The 20312-nt window shown below is 47.0% G+C and overlaps 1 pseudogene; it reads left to right on the top strand.

Annotated features, from left to right (window-relative positions):
- The first annotated feature begins 17863 nt into the window (after window positions 1-17863).
- On the top strand, window positions 17864-18510 carry LOC103655416 (uncharacterized; annotated as a pseudogene).
- Window positions 18511-20312: the final 1802 nt, after the last annotated feature.

Genomic DNA, 20312 nt, shown 5'->3' with positions numbered 1-20312 from the left:
AGCTGATAGGCCACTTCTCCTCGTCTTGCAAGAATCTGATACGGACCAATGTAGCGGGGTGCTAGCTTGCCTTTCACTCCGAATCTTCTGACTCCTCTGATCGGTGACACTTTCAGATAGACAAAGTCTCCGACTTCAAAACTCAGCTCTCTTCTTCTTGTGTCTGCATAGCTTCGCTGCCTCGATTGCGCTATCTTCAGATTCTCTCGGACCATCTTGATGTTCTCTTCGGCTTCAAGCAGAATGTCTGGCCCAAACACTTGCTTTTCTCCAGGCTGATCCCATTGCAACAGAGTTCTACAACTCCTTCCATAAAGCGCTTGAAACGGTGACATCTTCAAACTGGCCTGATAACTGTTGTTATAGGAAAACTCTGCATAAGGCAATCGCTTGTCCCATCCGGACTGATCTTGCAACGCACAGGCTCTCAACATATCTTCAAGAATTTGATTGGTCCTTTCGGTCTGGCCATCTGTCTGCGGATGATAAGCTGAACTGAAATTCAGATGCGTGCCCAAAGCTTCATGCAACTGCTGCCAGAAATGAGAGGTGAACTGCGTTCCTCTATCTGACACTATCTTCTTTGGCACACCATGAAGACAAACGATCCGAGACATATACAATTCTGCCAATACTGCACTGTTGTAGTTGGTCTTGACAGGTATGAAGTGGGCTGACTTGGTCAAACGGTCCACCACTACCCAAATAGAATCGTAGCCGGCTCGAGTGCGAGGCAATCCGACTATGAAATCCATACCAATTTCATCCCATTTCCACTGAGGGATCTGCAACGGTTGCAACAATCCAGCTGGTCTCTGGTGTTCTGCCTTAATCCTTCGACAACTATCGCACTTAGCCACATGCTCTGCGATTTCCCTCTTCATTCCGTACCACCAAAATTTCTTCTTCAGATCCTGATACATCTTCTCACTACCAGGGTGAATCGAATAGGCTGTCTCATGAGCTTCCTTAAGAATCAACTCCCGAATGGACTGGACATTGGGAACACATAAGCGGTCTTTGAACCATATCACGCCTTCTGCATCTTCTCGAAAATCTTTGCTTTTGCCTTCTAGAATCAGTCGCCGAATCTCACTGATTTTCTCATCATTCTTCTGCGCTTCTTTGATTTCGCGCTCCAAGGTAGGTTCCAACTCAACCGTGACTCCTCGCGAATTGTTCAGAAATCCGAGACTCAACCTGTCAAACTCCTTGGCCAACTCATAAGGCATCGGACGAGCGACCATCAGATTGACTTGACTCTTTCTGCTCAAAGCATCTGCCACCACGTTTGCTTTGCCTGGATGGTAATGAATCTCCAACTCATAGTCTTTGATCAGCTCTAACCATCTTCGTTGCCTCATGTTCAACTCTGACTGAGTAAATATGTACTTCAGACTCTTGTGGTCTGTGTAAACATCTCATTTCTGTCCATACAGATAGTGCCTCCATGTCTTCAGTGCATGAACCACTGCTGCCAACTCTAGATCATGGATTGGGTAATTCTTCTCATGAACCTTCAGCTGTCGGGACGAGTAAGCCACAACTCTTCCCTCTTGCATCAACACACATCCCAAACCTGTGTAGCAAGCATCACAATACACCGAGAAGGGCTTGTGCACATCAGGCAAGACTAAGACAGGCGCTGTCGTCAACTTCTCTTTCAGCGCTTCAAAGGCCTCTTGACATTTCTGGGTCCACTTGAACTCAACCTTGTTGCCTAGCAACGCTGTCATTGGTTTCGCAATCTTCGAAAACCCTTCAATGAATCGCCGATAATATCCGGCCATTCCAATGAAACTCTTGATTCCTCTAGCATCTGTTGGCGCTTTCCAGTTCAAAATGTCTGCCACTTTCTTCGGATCCACAGCCAATCCTTCCTTGTTGATTATGTGACCCAAGAACATGACTTCACTGATCCAGAACTCACACTTGCTCAACTTTGCATACAACTGGTGCTCTCGCAATCTCTGCAACACCATCCTCAAATGATCTGCATGCTCTTCTTCGCTTTGAGAATAAACCAGAATATCATCAATGAATACCACCACAAACTTATCAAGGTAATCCATGAATACACTGTTCATCAAGTTCATAAAGAATGCTGGCGCATTGGTCAAACCAAAAGACATCACTGTGAACTCATACAACCCATACTTGGAAATGAATGCCGTCTTCGGAATGTCCGAAGGTCGGATCCTGAGCTGATGATAACCTGACCTCAGATCAATCTTAGAGAACACACTGGCTCCTCTCAACTGGTCGAACAGATCTTCTATTCTGGGCAAGGGATACTTGTTCTTGATCGTGACTTCATTCAAAGCTCGGTAATCGATACACATCCTTTTGGTGCCATCTTTCTTTTCTACGAACAAGACAGGAGCGGCCCAAGGCGAGGTGCTTGGCCGAATGTAACCTTTCTCTGACAGCTCATCAATTTGCTTCTTAAGTTCATCCAACTCTGGTCCAGATATTCTGTAAGCTCTCTTAAAGATAGGGGCGGTTCCAGGAAGAAGCTCTATGGCAAACTCAACTTTCCGCTCTGGTGGCATACCTGGTAAATCCTTTGGAAACACATCTGGGAATTCAGACACAACCTTGATACTCTCAACTGGATCTGCTTCACTGCTATCGACAGCCATCTGATAACAACTTCCTTTCTTCGGCTTAGGTGGGACTAACTCGGTCACCACTTCCTCTCCTAGTGGGGACACCAACTTGATTGTCCTTTTATCACAACTGATAGCTGCCTGATACTTATCTAGCCAATTCATCCCTAGGATGACATCTATTCCCTGAGTACCCATTACTATAAGGTTGGCGGGAAATGCTATCCCCCTTATTTTCACACTTATATTCAAACAAATGCTATCGGCTCGAATTCTACCACCGGCTGAGTCAATTTGAATGGGGGTTGACATGGTAGTAATTGGAAGATTATGTGCTTCTACCCATGATGCAGTAATGAAAGAATGCGTTGCTCCAGTATCAAATAACACTTCTGCAATATGGGAGTCGACTGGGAACATACCTACTATCATGTCGGGGGGCTCCTGAACTGCTTCAGCTTCCAAATGGTTCAGCCTTCCATGATTATAGCGCTGTTGAGGGCGATTGCCTGATCCAGGCTGAGGCACATTCTGCTTCGCTGGGGCATTGGGGCCTGACTGCTGCTGGGCTGCCTTCTTCGGACATTGCATCACCCAGTGGCCTTGCTCTCCACAGTGGAAACACGCCCTGTTTCCAACCTGAGCTGGTGCTGCCTGACTGTTCTGCTGGTTTGCTGGGGCAGGAAGACGAGGGGCCTGCTGATTCTGCCTTTGAAACTGACCTCCTGACTGATTGCTCTGACGGTTCTGGTACTGGTTCTGAGGGTACTGCCTTTGGAACTGCTGATGCTGCTGAGGTGGACGCTGGTTCTGCCTGAACTGCTGGGGTTGATTGCCTGAGAAACGAGGACGACTGCTGCTTCCAGACTGCGGTCCACTGATCTTGCGCTTACGATCTTCCATCTCCTTGCGCTTTCTCTCCGTCATGATCGCTCTATCAATCAGGTGCTGGAATGTCGGGAAGGTGTGATTCATCAGCTGATACTGCAGAGGGTCGACCAAGCCTCTCAGAAAACGGTATTGTCGCTTGGCGTCGGTGTTGACATCTTCAGGAGCATAGCGAGACAATTGCAGAAACTTGTCCCGGTACTCACTGACAGACAATGGTCCTTGCTTGAGGGCCAGGAACTCCTCCTTCTTCACTGTCATCAGACCTGCAGGCACGTGGTACTGACGAAAGCTACCCCTGAATTCTTCCCAGGTGATGGTGTCGGGGTTGGCATGGGTGGCGAGGTAAGACTCCCACCATGACTGGGCTGCTCCTCTCAACAGACGGGGACCATACAAGACTTTCTCCCTGTCATCGCACTGAGCGGTATGCAACTCCCGCTCCACAGTGCGCAGCCAATCTTCAGCATCCATAGGGTCAGAAGAATGAGCAAACGTTGGTGGATGACCTCTCATGAATTCAGCACGCTTGTCTCTGGGCATCTGAGGCATCTGAGGCTGAGGTGGTGCTTGCTGCTGCTGCTGCTGAATGGCGGCCAAAGTCTGACCGATGGCTTGAACTGCCTGAGTCTGCATCAGAAACATCTGCTCGATGGACATCGGGGGCGGGGGTGGCAGCTGCTGCTGCTGGGGCACCTCCTCCTGTTGAGCGGCTCGCTCCTGCTGAGCACGCCTTCCTCCTCTGCGCCTGTTCTCTGACATCTGCAGAATGCAACCACACATCAGAACTGATCTGGCAGATCTTGCAGCATAAGAAAAGAGAATAGAATTCTTCAACAGCACTGAGCAGGTGAGCATCTTCACTGATCTCCAACACAGACCACACAGCTTCTCAGATAAAGAGGAAAGGAGAATAATGGGTTTCCCAACTATATAACTAACTTTATTAACATAATAGGTAAACCAAAATGCAGGGGATACCCACACTCTGGTGACAATCATTACAAAGATCCAAACCAATCATAGTTCATCATGACAAACATAAATGCACAGGATATAGCAAACTACCCTGTCTAACTAAGACTAACTAAGACTGAGACTAACGCTAAGACTGAAGCTTCTATGCATATATTTCGTATTAATTACAAGATCCAACTCTAACGATCTATGGTTCTAGAGTTATCTTGGTCTTGCAGTCGGGATTGCCATAAGACTGGTGTCCACGCTGAGGTGAGCGGTACGGGTGCTGAGTCCCGACGGGAGCGGGGGAACCACCAGCCAAGTGACGACATTCCGCGCGCTCAGCCCGCAACTGGGCGATCTCAGCACGAGCCCTACTCAGCTCGTCTAATGCATGGTCCAGCTCCGTGTTTAGCACGGCGGCTAGGTTGACTGTGCTGCTCAACCTAGGATTGCCCTCACCGATAGGTGAAACAATCACGCCTCCTGTGCTGCCAGATGGACGGCGGGGGTAATACTTCAGGTCAAGACCGTCAGCTGCCCCACCGAAAACCGAGCAGTAGTGCGAAAGCGCACACCGTGCAGCATCTTGCATGGCTGCCTCAGCTGAGTCCCGCTCAGAGATAGAATAGTGCTCTGAACAGGCCTCTGCACCCTGGAGACTGTCCTCCGGGCAGCGCACCAAGCAAGTTGCCTCCCAGCGGTCCGGGTAGACCCCGCGACTATGATGGTAGACCACACAGCGATACTCGACAGACCAAGTATGCCGGTCAAATGCCCGACGTAGCAGGGTGTCGAGCGCATCGTGGAAGTGACACCCGCGAGCAGCGTCGCGAGTGATGGGTCGAGCAACCCATCCTTCCGGCTCAGGGTTAGCAGAGAAGTCGGTGTCGTGGCTCGAACTGTCATCGCCATCTCCGTCGTCTGGGTCTCCTCCAGCAGCTACTCCAGAAGCTGGGGCGCCCAGTGGTGATGCAGGGGGCGGCTCCAGAGGAAGCACAGGGGAGCAGCTCCTCACAGACTCTATCTCCTGGTGGAGCGAGAAGGAAGAGCTCTGCTGCTCCTGTCGTCGACGCTCCTGCTCCTCACGCAGGCGGTGGTGTAGTCTCTCCAAGTGGCTGGACTGTCCGGCCACGGGACGGCGAAGCGGACGCTCAGCAAGGCGGGAGGGTAAGAAGGGGATGACTGACTTTCGTGCAGTGTGTCTAAGTCGAGCCATCTACAAAATACATCGCAAGCAAAAGGGTGAGAACAGAATTAATATGACCAGCAAGTAATAAGTAAATGAAGGATCAGAATGAAACACAATTTTTTTAGCAAGGTATAATATATAGTAGAACATAGGTTTGGTCGGTATGACCAACTTTTGAAGGGATATCAAAGTCAAGGAAGAGACAGAGGTCTATAGTCCTTAGAACGACCATTCTACTCTAGGTTAGCGGTCCTACAGTCAGCACGGCTTTGATACCACTTATGTCACACCCGGTTTTAGAAGGCAAACCGAATGCGAACCATGTACGTGCCAGGATCAGTTATTCACGTACACAGCAGTTACATAATATGGACATCATCACACAGTGCTCAAAATAGTATTAATAAGGGAAATAGTCGATTACATCATACGTCTGAGACGTCCATATAGTTCTTACAATAAATCAAAGTGCGGAAAAGAAACGTAGATAAACGCGGCCTTCACAGGCAGCCGACTGGGGGTTGCCGCTAACCCACACCTAGAACTCGTCGTAGTCTTGGAACTCCTGGAAGTCTCCTTCCACAGCTTCATCTTCGCCTGAGCAGTGGTTGCAATGCTGACAACCTGGGGGGGGGGTTTGGTGTGTAGAGCAAGGGTGAGTACACATCAACATACTCAGCAAGTATCCTGTTTGGCTGTAGTGGACTAGCTTTATGTGGGGATAAGTCAAGCAGTTGCTTTTAGTTGGTCAGATTATTATTTACTAGTAGAAAGCCAAGTTTTAGCATTAACCCAAGTTATTAACCCGATGTACCCTTTCCAAACGGAAAGAATACCACTTACCAGCACCATAGTCATAACCAAAACCATCAATCTCATTGCCACCTGTAAACCAAAAGGTCTCTTATCAAGTACCACTAATCACTGGAGCTCCCTTGGCCGCTCATAACCGCGAGCACGGCTGATATATCAGTTTCATAACACTCTGCAGAGGTTGTGCACTTTACCCACAAGCCGTGATTCCCTCTTGCCTCGGGCCGATCAAACCCTTAAACACTACCAAGGTGAATAGGCAGGGTTTCACTACGTAGCCTTTACAAAGATTCCCCGGGGCTGTAGCCACCCGTTAGGTTTCCTAAATGCACCGCACTCCTCCCCAAGGGGCGAACCCAAACTTGGCGGAGCGAGCCGCATACACCGAGCCCCATTGACGGCACGACGGCTAAGTGAACTACATCCCGGATCCTCTAATTATTCAGCTAAGGGCACCCCATTCCACCCTCATGGTTGCACTGTTTTCCCGGGCGGTCATCCATAGAACAGGTCCTTACGGAGAGGCACTCGAGAAACCGCTCGAGCCCCCTTGAATACCACAAGTACAACATCATAATAAGAGAAGGGAAAACAGCGTATCATAGATAATCTCATCATGTTCATTGATTAGAGTTGAGCAATAGCATAAAGCTAAACAGTAATAATCCAACCCAAATAGGTAAACAAGGACATGGATAACAAAAGCTAGTCAATCCTTAGGTATAAAGGTGTAATGCGGGAGGTGAATTAAATAATGAATAGGACAGAGATAGGTCAAAGGACACTTGCCTCCACCAACCGACTGCTGCTCAGGGGCTTCTCCTGCGAATTCCTCGGGCTCTTCGACCGGATCGTTCTCTATGCGATTGCAAACATACATACATCCATCCACATTTAATACAAAAGAACAGTACACCATACAAGGGAACAAATAAAGCGAATATGCATCGAGTATGACATTTGACATTGCATTTGTTATGGTTAGAAAGAAACGGGAAAGGGTCTCGCAGGGGGTTAAATCTTATGCACTAACGATCAATTACAATTGGTTCTTAACAAAAGAATTCTGTTACATATACACTAGTGGGAACCTAATCATTTTAAGTTGTTCAACATCGCACGAGATAAACAATTAACTACATAAATCAATTAGCATAACGGAATTTTAAATTAAGCTTCATATTTCAATAACATTAACAATGATTAGCCTACCTAAAATAAAATAGCTATGATCACAGAAAGTAAATAAAATAAAATAAAAAAAATAAAAAAACAGAGGGGGGGGGGGGCGGTTGAACCGGCCCTAGGGGCGGTTGAACCGGCCGGGGGCAGGGCGCGCAGGGGCGGCCGAGCCGGGGCGGCTGAGCCGGCCGAGCGGCCAGGGGGGCGCGGCCAAGGGCCAGGCGGCCGGGGGCGGCCAGGCGGGCGGCCGGGGCGTGGCCAGGGGCGCGCGGCCAGGCGGGCACGCGGCCAGGCGGCCAAGCGGGCGGCCGAGCCAGGCGGCCGGGCGGCGCGCGGCCAGGGGCCAGGCGGGCGGCCGAGCCAGGCGGCCGGGCGGCGCGCGGCCAGGGGGCCAGGCGGCCGGGGCGGTGGCCGAGGAGAGAGGAGGGGAGAGGGGAGAGGGAGGGAGGAGGGAGAGAGGGAGGAGGGGGGGGCTCACCGGCGGGGGAGCGACTGCGAGGGGCGGCCGGCAAGGGGCGGCGGCGGCTTAGGGCAGGGGTAGGGGCGGCGGCGGCTTAGGGTGGGGGAGAGAAAATGAGAGAAAATGAGAGGGAGAGGGAGAGAGTTTGGGGAAAAAGGGGAGGTGGGGGGGCGGCATGGGCCAATTGGGCCCAAGGGGGGGCGCCAGGGGCGGCTGGGCCGGCCGGGGTCGGCCCACGGCACGGGAGAGAGAGGAAAAGAGGAGAGAGAAAGAGAGAGAAAAAAAAGAAAGAAAAGATCTTCTCCTCATTTTCGAAATCCGATCTTTCTACATGAATGCAATTGCGCTTTCAAAGCAATCAAAAGAAATGCAAGGTTCGGCATGGTGCATCAAACAACATAAAGTATTTAGGGTTTTTCTTACACGGGAATTCCAAACCGAATCCCGCTAGAACTTTGGAAAAGGTCAAGGTTTAGCGAAGGGAAAAAGAAAAAGAAAAGGTAACACCCGAATTTTGGCGAGTAAAGAAAAGAAAAAATTCAACTGCAAAATTCGGGGCGTTACAAAATGGCACCTTTTGAAGCCTTGTATGGCCGAAGGTGTAGAACGCCGCTAAGCTGGTCATAGGCTAGAGAAAGAGATAGTTTTGGTCTTGATCTTGTAATTGAGGCTGAAAACAAGGTTAGAGTCATCAAGAATAATCTTGAGGCTGCCCAAGCGAGACAAAAGAGCTACCATAATAAGAGAAAAAACCATACAATGTCATGTGTACCTTGAAGTCTCCCCAACCAAGGGTGTGCAAAGATTTAGGACCAAAGGCAAATTAGCCCCTCAGTACATTAGACCTTACGAGATTATAGAACTTTGTGGACCAGTGCCTATAAGCTCAAGCTTCCACTAAAGATGTCTGCAATACACAATGTCTTTCATGTGGCTTAGCTAAAGAAGTGTTTTTGAGTACCGACAGAAGTCATGGTCGAGCAAGATATTTCAATAGAACCTGGCAGAAGTCATGGTCGAGCAAGATATTTCGATAGAACCTGACTTGACCAATGAGAGCATACTATCAAGATCTTGGACTACAAAGGAGAGCTACCCACAGGAATGTAGTTAAAATGTTTATGGTTCAGTGGCGCAATCATACTGAAGAAGAAGCCACATCGAAAACCGAGGAATATTTAAATAAAAACTACCCCGAGTTTCTACCTAAGAATGTTGGTACGTGCACTATACCTTGTTTACTCTGTTCCAATCTTGAGGACAAGATTCTTTAAAGGGGGGTAGGCTGTAACACCTCAGGTGTGAACTAGGATGTTACCCAAACCTACACCGCTTGAACCATTATCACATGTGGATAATGAAAGTCGCCTAGAGGGGGGGTGAATAGGGCAAAACTGAAATTTACAAAATTAATCACAACTACAAGTCGGTTACCGTTAGAAATATAATCGAGTCCGCAAGAGAGGGTGCAAAACAAATCCCAAGCAAATAAAGAGTGTGACACGCGGATTTGTTTTACCGAGGTTCGGTTCTTGCAAACCTACTCCCCGTTGAGTTGGTCACAAAGACCGGGTCTCTTTCAACCCTTTCCCTCTCTCAAACGGTCCCTCGGACCGAGTGAGCTTCTCTTCTCAATCACTTGGAACACAAAAGTTCCCACAAGGTTCACCACATGATTGGTGTCTCTTGCCTCAATTACAAGTGAGTTTGATCTCAAGAAAGAATGAGAAAGAAAGCAATCCAAGCGCAAGAGCTCAAAAGAACACAACAAATCTCTCTCACTTAACACTAAAGCTTTTGTGGAATTGGGAGAGGATTTGATCACTTGGGTGTGTCTAGAATTGAATGCTAGAGCTCTTGTAAGTGGTTGGAAGTTGAGAAACTTGGATGTCTTGAATGTGGGGTGGTTGGGGGTATTTATAACCCCAACCACCAAACTAGCCGTTTGGTGGAGGCTGCTGTCGCATGGCGCACCGGACAGTCCGGTGCGCCAGCCACGTCACCAGGCCGTTGGGTTCTCACCGTTGGAGCTCTAATGTGTGGGCCCGCCTGGCTGTCCGGTGGTGCACCGGACAAGTCCTGTAGACTGTCCGGTGTGCCACCCGCGTGTGCTCTGCTCCTCTGCGCGCGCTGGCGCGCATTTAATGCGTTGCAGACGACCGTTGGCGTGAAGTAGTCGTTGCTCCGCTGGCTCACCGGACAGTCCGGTGTGCATCGAACATGTCCGGTGAATTATAGCGGAGCGGATTCCCGAAGCTGGCGAGTTCAGAGTCGCTCTCCTCTAGAGCACCGGACACTGTCCGGTGGTGCACCAGACAGTCCGGTGAATTATAGTGAAGCGCCTCTGAAAATTCCCGAAGGTGAAGAGTTTGGCTTGGAGTTCCCTGGTGCACCGGACACTGTCCGGTGCGCCAGACCAGGGCACACTTCGGTTATCCCTTGCTCTCTTTGTTGAACCCTTTTCTTGGTCTTTTTATTGGCTTAGTGTGAATCTTTGGCACCTGTATAACTTATAGACTAGAGCAAACTAGTTAGTACAAATATTTGTGTTGGGCAATTCGACCACCAAAATCATTTAGGAAATAGGTGTAAGCCTAATTCCCTTTCAATCTCCCCCTTTTTGGTGATTGATGCCAACACAAACCAAAGCAAATGTGGAAGTGCATAATTGAACTAGTTTGCATAATGTAAGTGCAAAGATTACTTGGAATTGAGCCAATATAAATACTTATAAGATACACATGGATTGTTTCTTTGATTTTTGTCATTTTGGACCACGCTTGCACCACTTGTTTTGTTTTTGCAAATAGCCAAAGGTAAATGAATAAGATTTTGTGAAGTATTTTCAAGATTTGAAATTTTCTCCCCCTGTTTCAAATGCTTTTCCTTTGACTAAACAAAACTCCCCCTAAATGAAATCCTCCTCTTAGTGTTCAAGAGGGTTTTAAGATATCGATTTGAAAATACTACTTTCTCCCCTTTTTAACACAATAAGATACCAATTTGAAATTAATCAATTGAAAATCATTAAAATTAGGTGGTGGTGCGGTCCTTTTGCTTTGGGCTCATGCTCTCTCCCCCTTTGGCATAAATCGCCAAAAACGGAGTCATTAGAGCCCTCGAAATAACTTTCTCCCCCTTTGGTAAACGACATATGAGTGAAGATTATACCAAAAGATGGAGAGATGCTCGGAGCGACGGCGAAGAATGAGTTACAGAGTGGAAGCCTTTGTCTCTGCCGAAGACTCTAATTCCCTTTCAATACACCTATGACTTGGTTTGAAATAGACTTGAAAAACACATTAGTCATAACATATATAAAAGAGACATGATCAAAGGTATATGAATGAGCTATGTGTGCAAATCAACAAAAGAAGTTCCTAGAATCAAGAATATTTAGCTCATGCCTAAGTTTGTTAAAAGTTTGTTCATCAAGTGGCTTGGTAAAGATATCGACTAATTGATCTTTAGTGTTAATATATGCAATCTCGATATCTCCCTTTTGTTGGTGATCCCTTAGAAAATGATACCGAATGGCTATGTGTTTAGTGCGGCTATGCTCAACGGGATTATCCGCCATACGAATTGCACTCTCATTATCACATAGAAGAGGAACTTTGGTTAGTTTGTAACCGTAGTCCCTAAGGGTTTGCCTCATCCAAAGCAATTGCGCGCAACAATGGCCTGCAACAATATACTCGGCTTCGGCGATAGAAAGAGCTACGGAATTTTGCTTCTTTGAAGCCCAAGACACCAAGGATCTTCTCAAGAACTGACAAGTCCCCGATGTGCTCTTTCTATTAATCTTACACCCCGCCCAATCGGCATCCGAATAACCAATCAAATCAAATGTGGATCCCCTAGGATACCAAAGCCCAAACTTAGGAGTATAAACTAAATATCTCAAGATTCGTTTTACGGTCGTAAGGTGAGCTTCCTTAGGGTCGGCTTGGAATCTTGCACACATGCATACGGAAAGCATAATATCCGGTCGAGATGCACATAAGTAGAGTAAAGAGCCTATCATCAACCGATATACCTTTTGATCCACGGACTTACCTTCCGTGTCGAGGTCGAGATGCCCATTGGTTCCCATGGGTGTCTTGATGGGTTTGACATCCTTCATCCCAAACTTGCTCAGAATATCTTGAGTATACTTCGTTTGGCTGAGGAAGGTGCCCTCTTGGAGTTGCTTCACTTGAAATCCCAAGAAATACTTCAACTCCCCCATCATAGACATCTCGATTTTTTGTGTCATGATCCTACTAAATTCTTCACATGTAGACTCGTTAGTAGACCCAAATATAATATCATCAACATAAATTTGGTATACAAACAAGTCATTTTCAAGAGTTTTAGTGAAGAGTGTAGGATCGGCTTTTCCGACTTTGAATCCATTAGTGATAAGGAAATCTCTAAGGCATTCATACCATGCTCTTGGGGCTTGCTTTAGCCCATAAAGCGCCTTAGAGAGTTTATAAACATGGTTAGGGTACTCACTATCTTCAAAGACGGGAGGTTTCTTAACATAGACCTCTTTCTTGATCGGTCCATTGAGGAAGGCACTCTTCACATCCATTTGATAAAGCTTGAAGCCATGGTAAGTAGCATAGGCTAATAATATACGAATTGACTCAAGCCTAGCTACGGGTGTATAGGTTTCACCGAAATCCAAACCTTCGACTTGGGAGTATCCCTTGGCCACAAGTCGGGTTTTGTTCCTTGTCACCACACCATGCTCATCTTGTTTGTTGCGGAAAACCCACTTGGTTCCTACAACATTTTGATTAGGACGTGGAACCAAATGTCATACCTCGTTCCTAGTGAAGTTGTTGAGCTCCTCTTGCATCGCCACCACCCAATCCGAATCTTGAAGTGCTTCCTCTACCCTGTAAAAAGAATACCCAAGTGAAGCGAGAATAATCATCCACAATAACTAGACAGTACTTACTCCCGCCGATGCTTATGTAAGCTATCGGGCCGAATAGGTCCATGTGTAGGAGTTCCAGTGGCCTGTCAGTCGTCATGATGTTCTTATGTGGATGATGATACCAACTTGCTTCCCTGCTTGGCATGCGCTACAAATCCTGTCTTTCTCAAAATGAACATTTGTTAATCCTAAAATGTGTCCTCCCTTTAGAAGCTTATGAAGATTCTTCATTCCAACATGTGCTAGTCGGCGATGCCAGAGCCAGCCCATGTTAGTCTTAGCAATTAAGTAAGTGTCGAGTTCAGCTCTATCAAAATTTACTAAGTATAGCTGACCCTCTAACACTCCCTTAAATGCTATTGAATCATCACTTCTTCTAAAGACAGTGACACCTACATCAGTAAATAGACAGTTGTAGCCCATTTTGCATAATTGAGAAACGGAAAGCAAATTGTAATCTAATGAATCTACAAGAAAAACATTGGAAATAGAATGGTCAGGAGATATAGCAATTTTACCCAATCCTTTGACCAAACCTTGATTTCCATCCCCGAATGTGATAGCTCGTTGAGGATCTTGGTTTTTCTCGTAGAAGGAGAACATCTTTTTCTCCCCTGTCATGTGGTTTGTGCACCCGCTGTCGATTACCCAACTTGAGCCCCCGGATGCATAAACCTACAAAACATGTTTAGTTCTTGACTTTAGGTACCCAAACGGTTTTGGGTCCTTTGGCATTAGACACAAGAACTTTGGGTACCCAAACACAAGTCTTTGACCCCTTGTGCTTGCCCCCAACATATTTGGCAACTATCTTGCCGGATTTGTTAGTTAACACATATGATGCATCAAAAGTTTTAAATGAAATGTCATGATCATTTGATGCACTAGGAGTTTTCTTCTTAGGCAACTTAGCACGGGTTGGTTGCCTAGAACTAGATGTCTCACCCTTATACATAAATGCATGGTTAGGGCCAGAGTGAGACTTCCTAGAATGAATTCTCCTAATTTTGCTCTCAGGATAACCGGTAGGGTACAAAATGTAACCCTCATTATCTTGAGGCATGTGAGCCTTGCCCTTAACAAAGTTGGACAATTTCTTAGGAGGGGCATTAAGTTTGACATTGCCTCCCTGTTGGAAACCAATGCCATCCTTAATGCCAGGGCGTCTCCCTCTATAAAGCATGCTTCTAGCAAATTTAAACTTTTCGTTTTCTAAGTCATGCTCGGAAATTTTAGCATCTAACTTTGCTATATGATCATTTTGTTGTTTAATTAAAGCCATATGATCATGAATAGCATCAATGTTAACATCTCTACATCTAGTGCAATTAGTACTGTGTTCAACGGTAGATGTAGAGGGTTTGCAAGAATTTAGTTCAACAATCTTGGCACGCAATATATCATTTTTATCCCTAAGATCGGAAATTGTAATATTGCAAACATCAAGTTCTTTAGCCTTAGCAAGCAATTTTTCATTTTCATTCCTAAGGCTAGCAAGAGTAATGTTTAATTCTTCAATCTTAGCAAGCAAATTATCATTATCATTTCTAAGATTGGGAATTGAAGCATCACAAACATTTAAATCAACCTTAGCTAACAAATTAGCATTTTCATTTCTAAGGTTGTCTATAGTCTCATGGCAAGTGCTTAGCTCACTAGATAGTTTTTCACATTTTTCTACTTCTATAGCGTAAGCATTTTTAACTTTAACATGCTTCTTATTTTCTTTAATAAGGAAGTCCTCTTGGGAGTCCAAAAGACCATCCTTCTCATGGATAGCACTAATCAATTCATTTAATTTTTCTTTTTGTTGCATGTTTAAGTTGGCAAAAAGAGTACGCAAATTATCTTCCTCATCACTAGCATTATCATCACTAGAGGACTCATATTTAGTGGAGGATTTAAATTTAACCTTCTTCTTTTTGCCGTCCTTTGCCATGAGGCACTTGTGGCCGACGTTGGGGAAGAGAAGGCCTTTGTTGATGGCGATGTTGGCGGCGTCCTCGTCGAAGGAGGAGTCGGAGGAGCTCTCGTCCGAGTCCCACTCGCGGCATACATGGGCGTCGCCACCCTTCTTCTTGTAGTATTTCTTCTTCTCCTTTCTTCTCCCCTTCTTGTCGTCGCCCCTGTCACTGTCACTAGAAATAGGACATTTTGCTATAAAGTGACCGGGCTTACCACACTTGTAGCAAACCTTCTTGGAGCAGGGCTTGTAATCTTTCCCCCTCCTTTGTTTGAGAATTTGGCGGAAGCTCTTGATGACGAGCGTCATTTCCTCGTTGTCGAGCTTTGAGGCGTCGATTGGTTGTCTACTCGGTGTAGACTCCTCCTTTTTCTCCTCCGTCACCTTAAATGCGACCGGTTGTGCTTCGGATGTGGAGGGATCATCTAGCTCATTGATTTTATTTGAGCCCTTGATCATGTATTCAAAGCTCACAAAATTCCCGATTACTTCTTCGGGAGTCATTAGTGTATATCTAGGATTACCACGAATTAATTGAACTTGAGTAGGGTTAAGGAAAATAAGTGATCTAAGAATAACCTTAACCATCTCGTGGTCATCCCACTTTTTGCTCCCGAGGTTGCGCACTTGGTTCACCAAGGTTTTGAGCCGGTTGTACATGTCTTGTGGCTCTTCCCCTTTGCGAAGCCGGAAGCGACCGAGCTCCCCCTCGATCGTCTCCCGCTTGGTGATCTTGGTTAGCTCATCTCCTTCGTGCGCGGTCTTGAGCACGTCCCAAACTTCCTTGGCGCTCTTTAATCCTTGCACCATGTTATACTCCTCTCAACTTAGAGAGGCGAGGAGTATAGTTGTGGCTTGGGAGTTGAAGTGCTCGATTTGGGCCACCTCGTCCTCATCATAATCCTCATCCCCTACGGATGGTACCTGTACACCAAACTCAACGACATCCCATATACTTTTGTGGAGCGAGGTTAGATGAAATCGCATCAAATCACTCCACCTAGCATAATCTTCACCATCAAATGTTGGTGGTTTGACTAATGGGACGGAAAGTAAAGGCGTATGTTTAGGAATGCGAGGATAGCGTAGGGGGATCTTACTAAACTTCTTGCGCTCATGGCGCTTAGAAGTAATGGATGGCGCGTCGGAGCCGGATGTGGAAGGTGATGAAGTATCGGTCTCGTAGTAGACCACCTTCCTCATCTTCTTTTTCTTGTCGCCACTCCGATGCGAATTGTGGGAAGAGGATTTCTTTTCCTTCCCTTTCTTTTTGTTGTGGGACTCTTCCAATGAAGCCTTCCCGTGACTTGTAGTGGGCTTGTCGCCGATGAGCTTGTCGCCGGTCTCCATCTCCCTCTTGGCGTGATCTCCCGACATCACTTCGAGCGGTTAAGCTCTAATGAAGCATCGGGCTTTGATACCAATTGAAAGTCGCCTAGAGGGGGGGTGAATAGGGCGAAACTGAAATTTACAAAATTAATCACAACTACAAGACGGGTTACCGTTAGAAATATAATCGAGTCCGCAAGAGAGGGTGCAAAACAAATCCCAAGCAAATAAAGAGTGTGACACGTGGATTTGTTTTACCGAGGTTCGGTTCTTGCAAACCTACTCCCCGTTGAGGTGGTCACAAAGACCGGGTCTCTTTTAACCCTTTCCCTCTCTCAAACGGTCCCTCGGACCGAGTGAGCTTCTCTTCTCAATCACTTGGAACACAAAAGTTCCCACAAGGATCACCACACGATTGGTGTCTCTTGCCTCAATTACAAGTGAGTTTGATCTCAAGAAAGAATGAGAAAGAAAGCAATCCAAGCGCAAGAGCTCAAAAGAACACAACAAATCTTTCTCACTTAACACTAAAGCTTTTGTGGAATTGGGAGAGGATTTGATCACTTGGGTGTGTCTAGAATTGAATGCTAGAGCTCTTGTAAGTGGTTGGAAGTTGAGAAACTTGGATGTCTTGAATGTGGGGTGGTTGGGGGTATTTATAACCCCAACCACCAAACTAGCCGTTTGGTGGAGGCTGCTGTCGCATGGCGCACCGGACAGTCCGGTGCGCCACCGGACACTGTCCGGTGCGCCAGCCACGTCACCAGGCCGTTGGGTTCCGACCGTTGGAGCTCTAACGTGTGGGCCCGCCTGGCTGTCTGGTGGTGCACCGGACAAGTCCTGTAGACTGTCTGGTGTGCCACCCGCGCGTGCTCTGCTCCTCTGCGCGCGCTGGCGCGCATTTAATGCGTTGCAGACGATCGTTGGCGCGAAGTAGTCGTTGCTCCGCTGGCTCACCGGACAGTCCGGTGTGCACCGGACATGTCCGGTGAATTATAGCGGAGCGGATTCCCGAAGCTGGCGAGTTCAGAGTCGCTCTCCTCTGGAGCACCGTACACTGTCCGGTGGTGCACCGAACAGTCCGGTGAATTATAGTGAAGCGCCACTGAGAATTCCCGAAGGTGAAGAGTTTGGCTTGGAATTCCCTGGTGCACCGGACACTGTCCGGTGGTGCACCGAACAGTCCGGTGCGCCAGACCAGGGCACACTTCGGTTATCCCTTGCTCTCTTTGTTGAACCCTTTTCTTGATCTTTTTATTGGCTTAGTGTGAAACTTTGGCACCTGTATAACTTATAGACTAGAGCAAACTAGTTAGTCCAAATATTTGTGTTGGGCAATTCAACCACCAAAATCATTTAGGAAATAGGTGTAAGCCTAATTCCCTTTCAGATAAAATCGAGCAAAAGCCACTAGAGTTGGGGACCATACTTCTAATTAGGTGGTGAAAGGGAAATAGGGTTAACCATTTCCTATAAAGTAATTTTGGTGGTTGATGGTCAACACAAACAAATGGACTAACTAGTTTGTCAAGATTTCATGTATTACAGGTGCATAAGGTTCAACACAAACCAAGAAAGAAATCAAGTTAGGGACACAATTTTATTGGAGCAAAAGGAATTGAGTGTGCTGAAAAATGGCGCACCGGACTGTCCCGTGTGCCACCGGACAGTGTCCGGTGCATCAGGCCGTACAGCTCCAAACCAGCCACTCTCGAGAATTCCCGGGCACGCTCCGCTATAATTCATCGGACTGTCCGGTGTGCCACCGGACTGTCCGGTGAGCCAAAGGAGCAACGACTATCTGCGCCAACGGTCGACTATGCAAAGTAAACAGTGTCACAGCAGAAGTCAGAGGGGCACCGGACTGTCTGGTGTGGCACCGGACTGTCCGGTGCCACAAGAAGACAAAGCCTCCAACGGTTGACCAGCTCCGAACCCTAATGGTTGGGTGACGTGGCGGCGCACCGGATAAGGAACAGTGCCTGTCCGGTGCGCCCATCGCCAGCAGCCTTCCCAATGGCTATGGAAATGGTTGGGGGCTATAAATACCCCCCAACCACCTCATTCATATCAATTCAAGCATTCCAAACATCTCATTCAATACAAGAGCAAAAGACTCCACTCCAAGACACATCAAATAGATTAAATCCTCTCTTAGCTTCCAAATTCACTCAATTCCATTAGTGACTTGAGAGAGGGTGTATTTGTGTTCTTTGTTGCTCTTGTTGCTTGGCTTGGCCTTTTTCCTTTTCCATTCTTATTCTCAAGTGCTTTGTAAGCAAAGCAAGAGACACCAAGTGTGTGGTGGTCCTTGTGGGGTCTTAGTGACCCGTGAGATTAAGGAAGAAGGCTCACTCGGTCTAAGTGACCGTTTGAGAGAGGGAAAGGGTTGAAATAGACCCAGTCTTTGTGACCTCCTCAAGGTGACTAGGTTCTTTGGAACCGAACCTCGGTAAAACAAATCACCATGTTCACTCGCCTTGATTCTTGTTTGATTTGTTTTCTCCTCTCTTTTCGAACTTGAATTTAATTCTAACGCTAACCACCGCCTTTAGTGTGTGCTTAAGTTTATAAATTTTAGGTTTCGCCTATTCACCCCTCTCTAGGCAACTTTCAATTGGTATCAGAACCAGTGCTTCATTAAGAGTTTAATCAACTCGAAATGATGTCTGGAGATCACGCCAAGAGGGAGATCATGATCGGCGAAAAGGCCGCAAGCTCGGGGAGGACTCTCTCAAGGGAGTTCGGCAACAAAAACAAGGAGGAATCCTCTTCCTCCATCAAGTCGCATCAGAGAGGTGACAAGAAGAAGAAGATGAAGAAGGTGGTCTACTACGAGACCGACTCTTCGTCACCCTCCACATCAAGCTCCGAGTCATCCACCGCTTCTAAGCGACATGAGCGCAAGAAGTATAGTAAGATGCACCTACGCTATCCCCGTATTTCAAAGCGCGCTCCATTACTTTCCATACCCCTAGGCAAACCACCATATTTTGATGGTGAAGATTATTGCATGTGGAGTGATAAAATGAGGCACCATCTAACATCACTCCACGAAAGTATTTGGGATATTGTTGAGTATGGAGCGCAGGTACCTAAGGTAGGGGACAAGGACTACGACTACGACTCGAACAAGGCCGCCCAAATTAGGCACTTTAACTCCCAAGCCACGTCTATACTCCTCGCCTCCTTGTGTCGAGAAGAGTATAACAAGGTGCAAGGATTAAAGAGCGCCAAAGAAATTTGGGACGTCCTCAAAACAGCGCATGAAAGGGACGAGATGACCAAGATCACCAAGCGTGAAACGATTGAGGGAGAACTCGGTCGATTCATCCTCAACAAAGGAGAAGAGCTGCAAGCAATGTACAACTGGCTAATGACAATGGTGAACCAAGTGCGCAACCTCGAGAGCACCAAATGGGATGACCATGAAATGGTCAAGGTTATTCTAAGATCTCTTGTTTTTCGTAATCCTACTCAAATTCAATTAATATGTGGGGATCCTAGATATAAACTAATGTCTCCCGAGGAAGTCATTGGCAAGTTTATGAGCTTTCAACTTATGATCAAAGACTCCAAACACATCGTTAACTTGGAGCAAGGCGCCACCTCCACACCCGAGGTGCAACCCGTCGCATTCAAAGCGATGGAAGAAGAAAAGGAGTCTACACCAAGTAGGCTTCCAATCGACACCTCCAAGCTCGACAATGAGGAAATGGCACTCATCATCAAGAGCTTCCGCCAAATCCTCAAGCAAAGGAGAGGGAAGGACTACAAGTCCCGCTCCAAGAAGGTGTGCTGCCGGTGTGGTAAGTCCGGTCACTTTATTGCTAAATGTCCAATTTCTAATGAAAGTGACAGGGACGAGGACAAGAAGGGGAAGAAGGAGAAGAAGAGATACTACAAGAAAAGGGGCGGCGATGCCCACATATTTCGGGAATGGGACTCCGACGAGAGCTCCACCGACTCTTCCTCCAACGAGGACG

The sequence above is a fragment of the Zea mays genome, chromosome 4 (genome assembly GCF_902167145.1).
Source record: "Zea mays cultivar B73 chromosome 4, Zm-B73-REFERENCE-NAM-5.0, whole genome shotgun sequence".
NCBI lineage: Eukaryota > Viridiplantae > Streptophyta > Magnoliopsida > Poales > Poaceae > Zea > Zea mays.
This window is presented reverse-complemented; position numbering and strand designations above follow the sequence as displayed.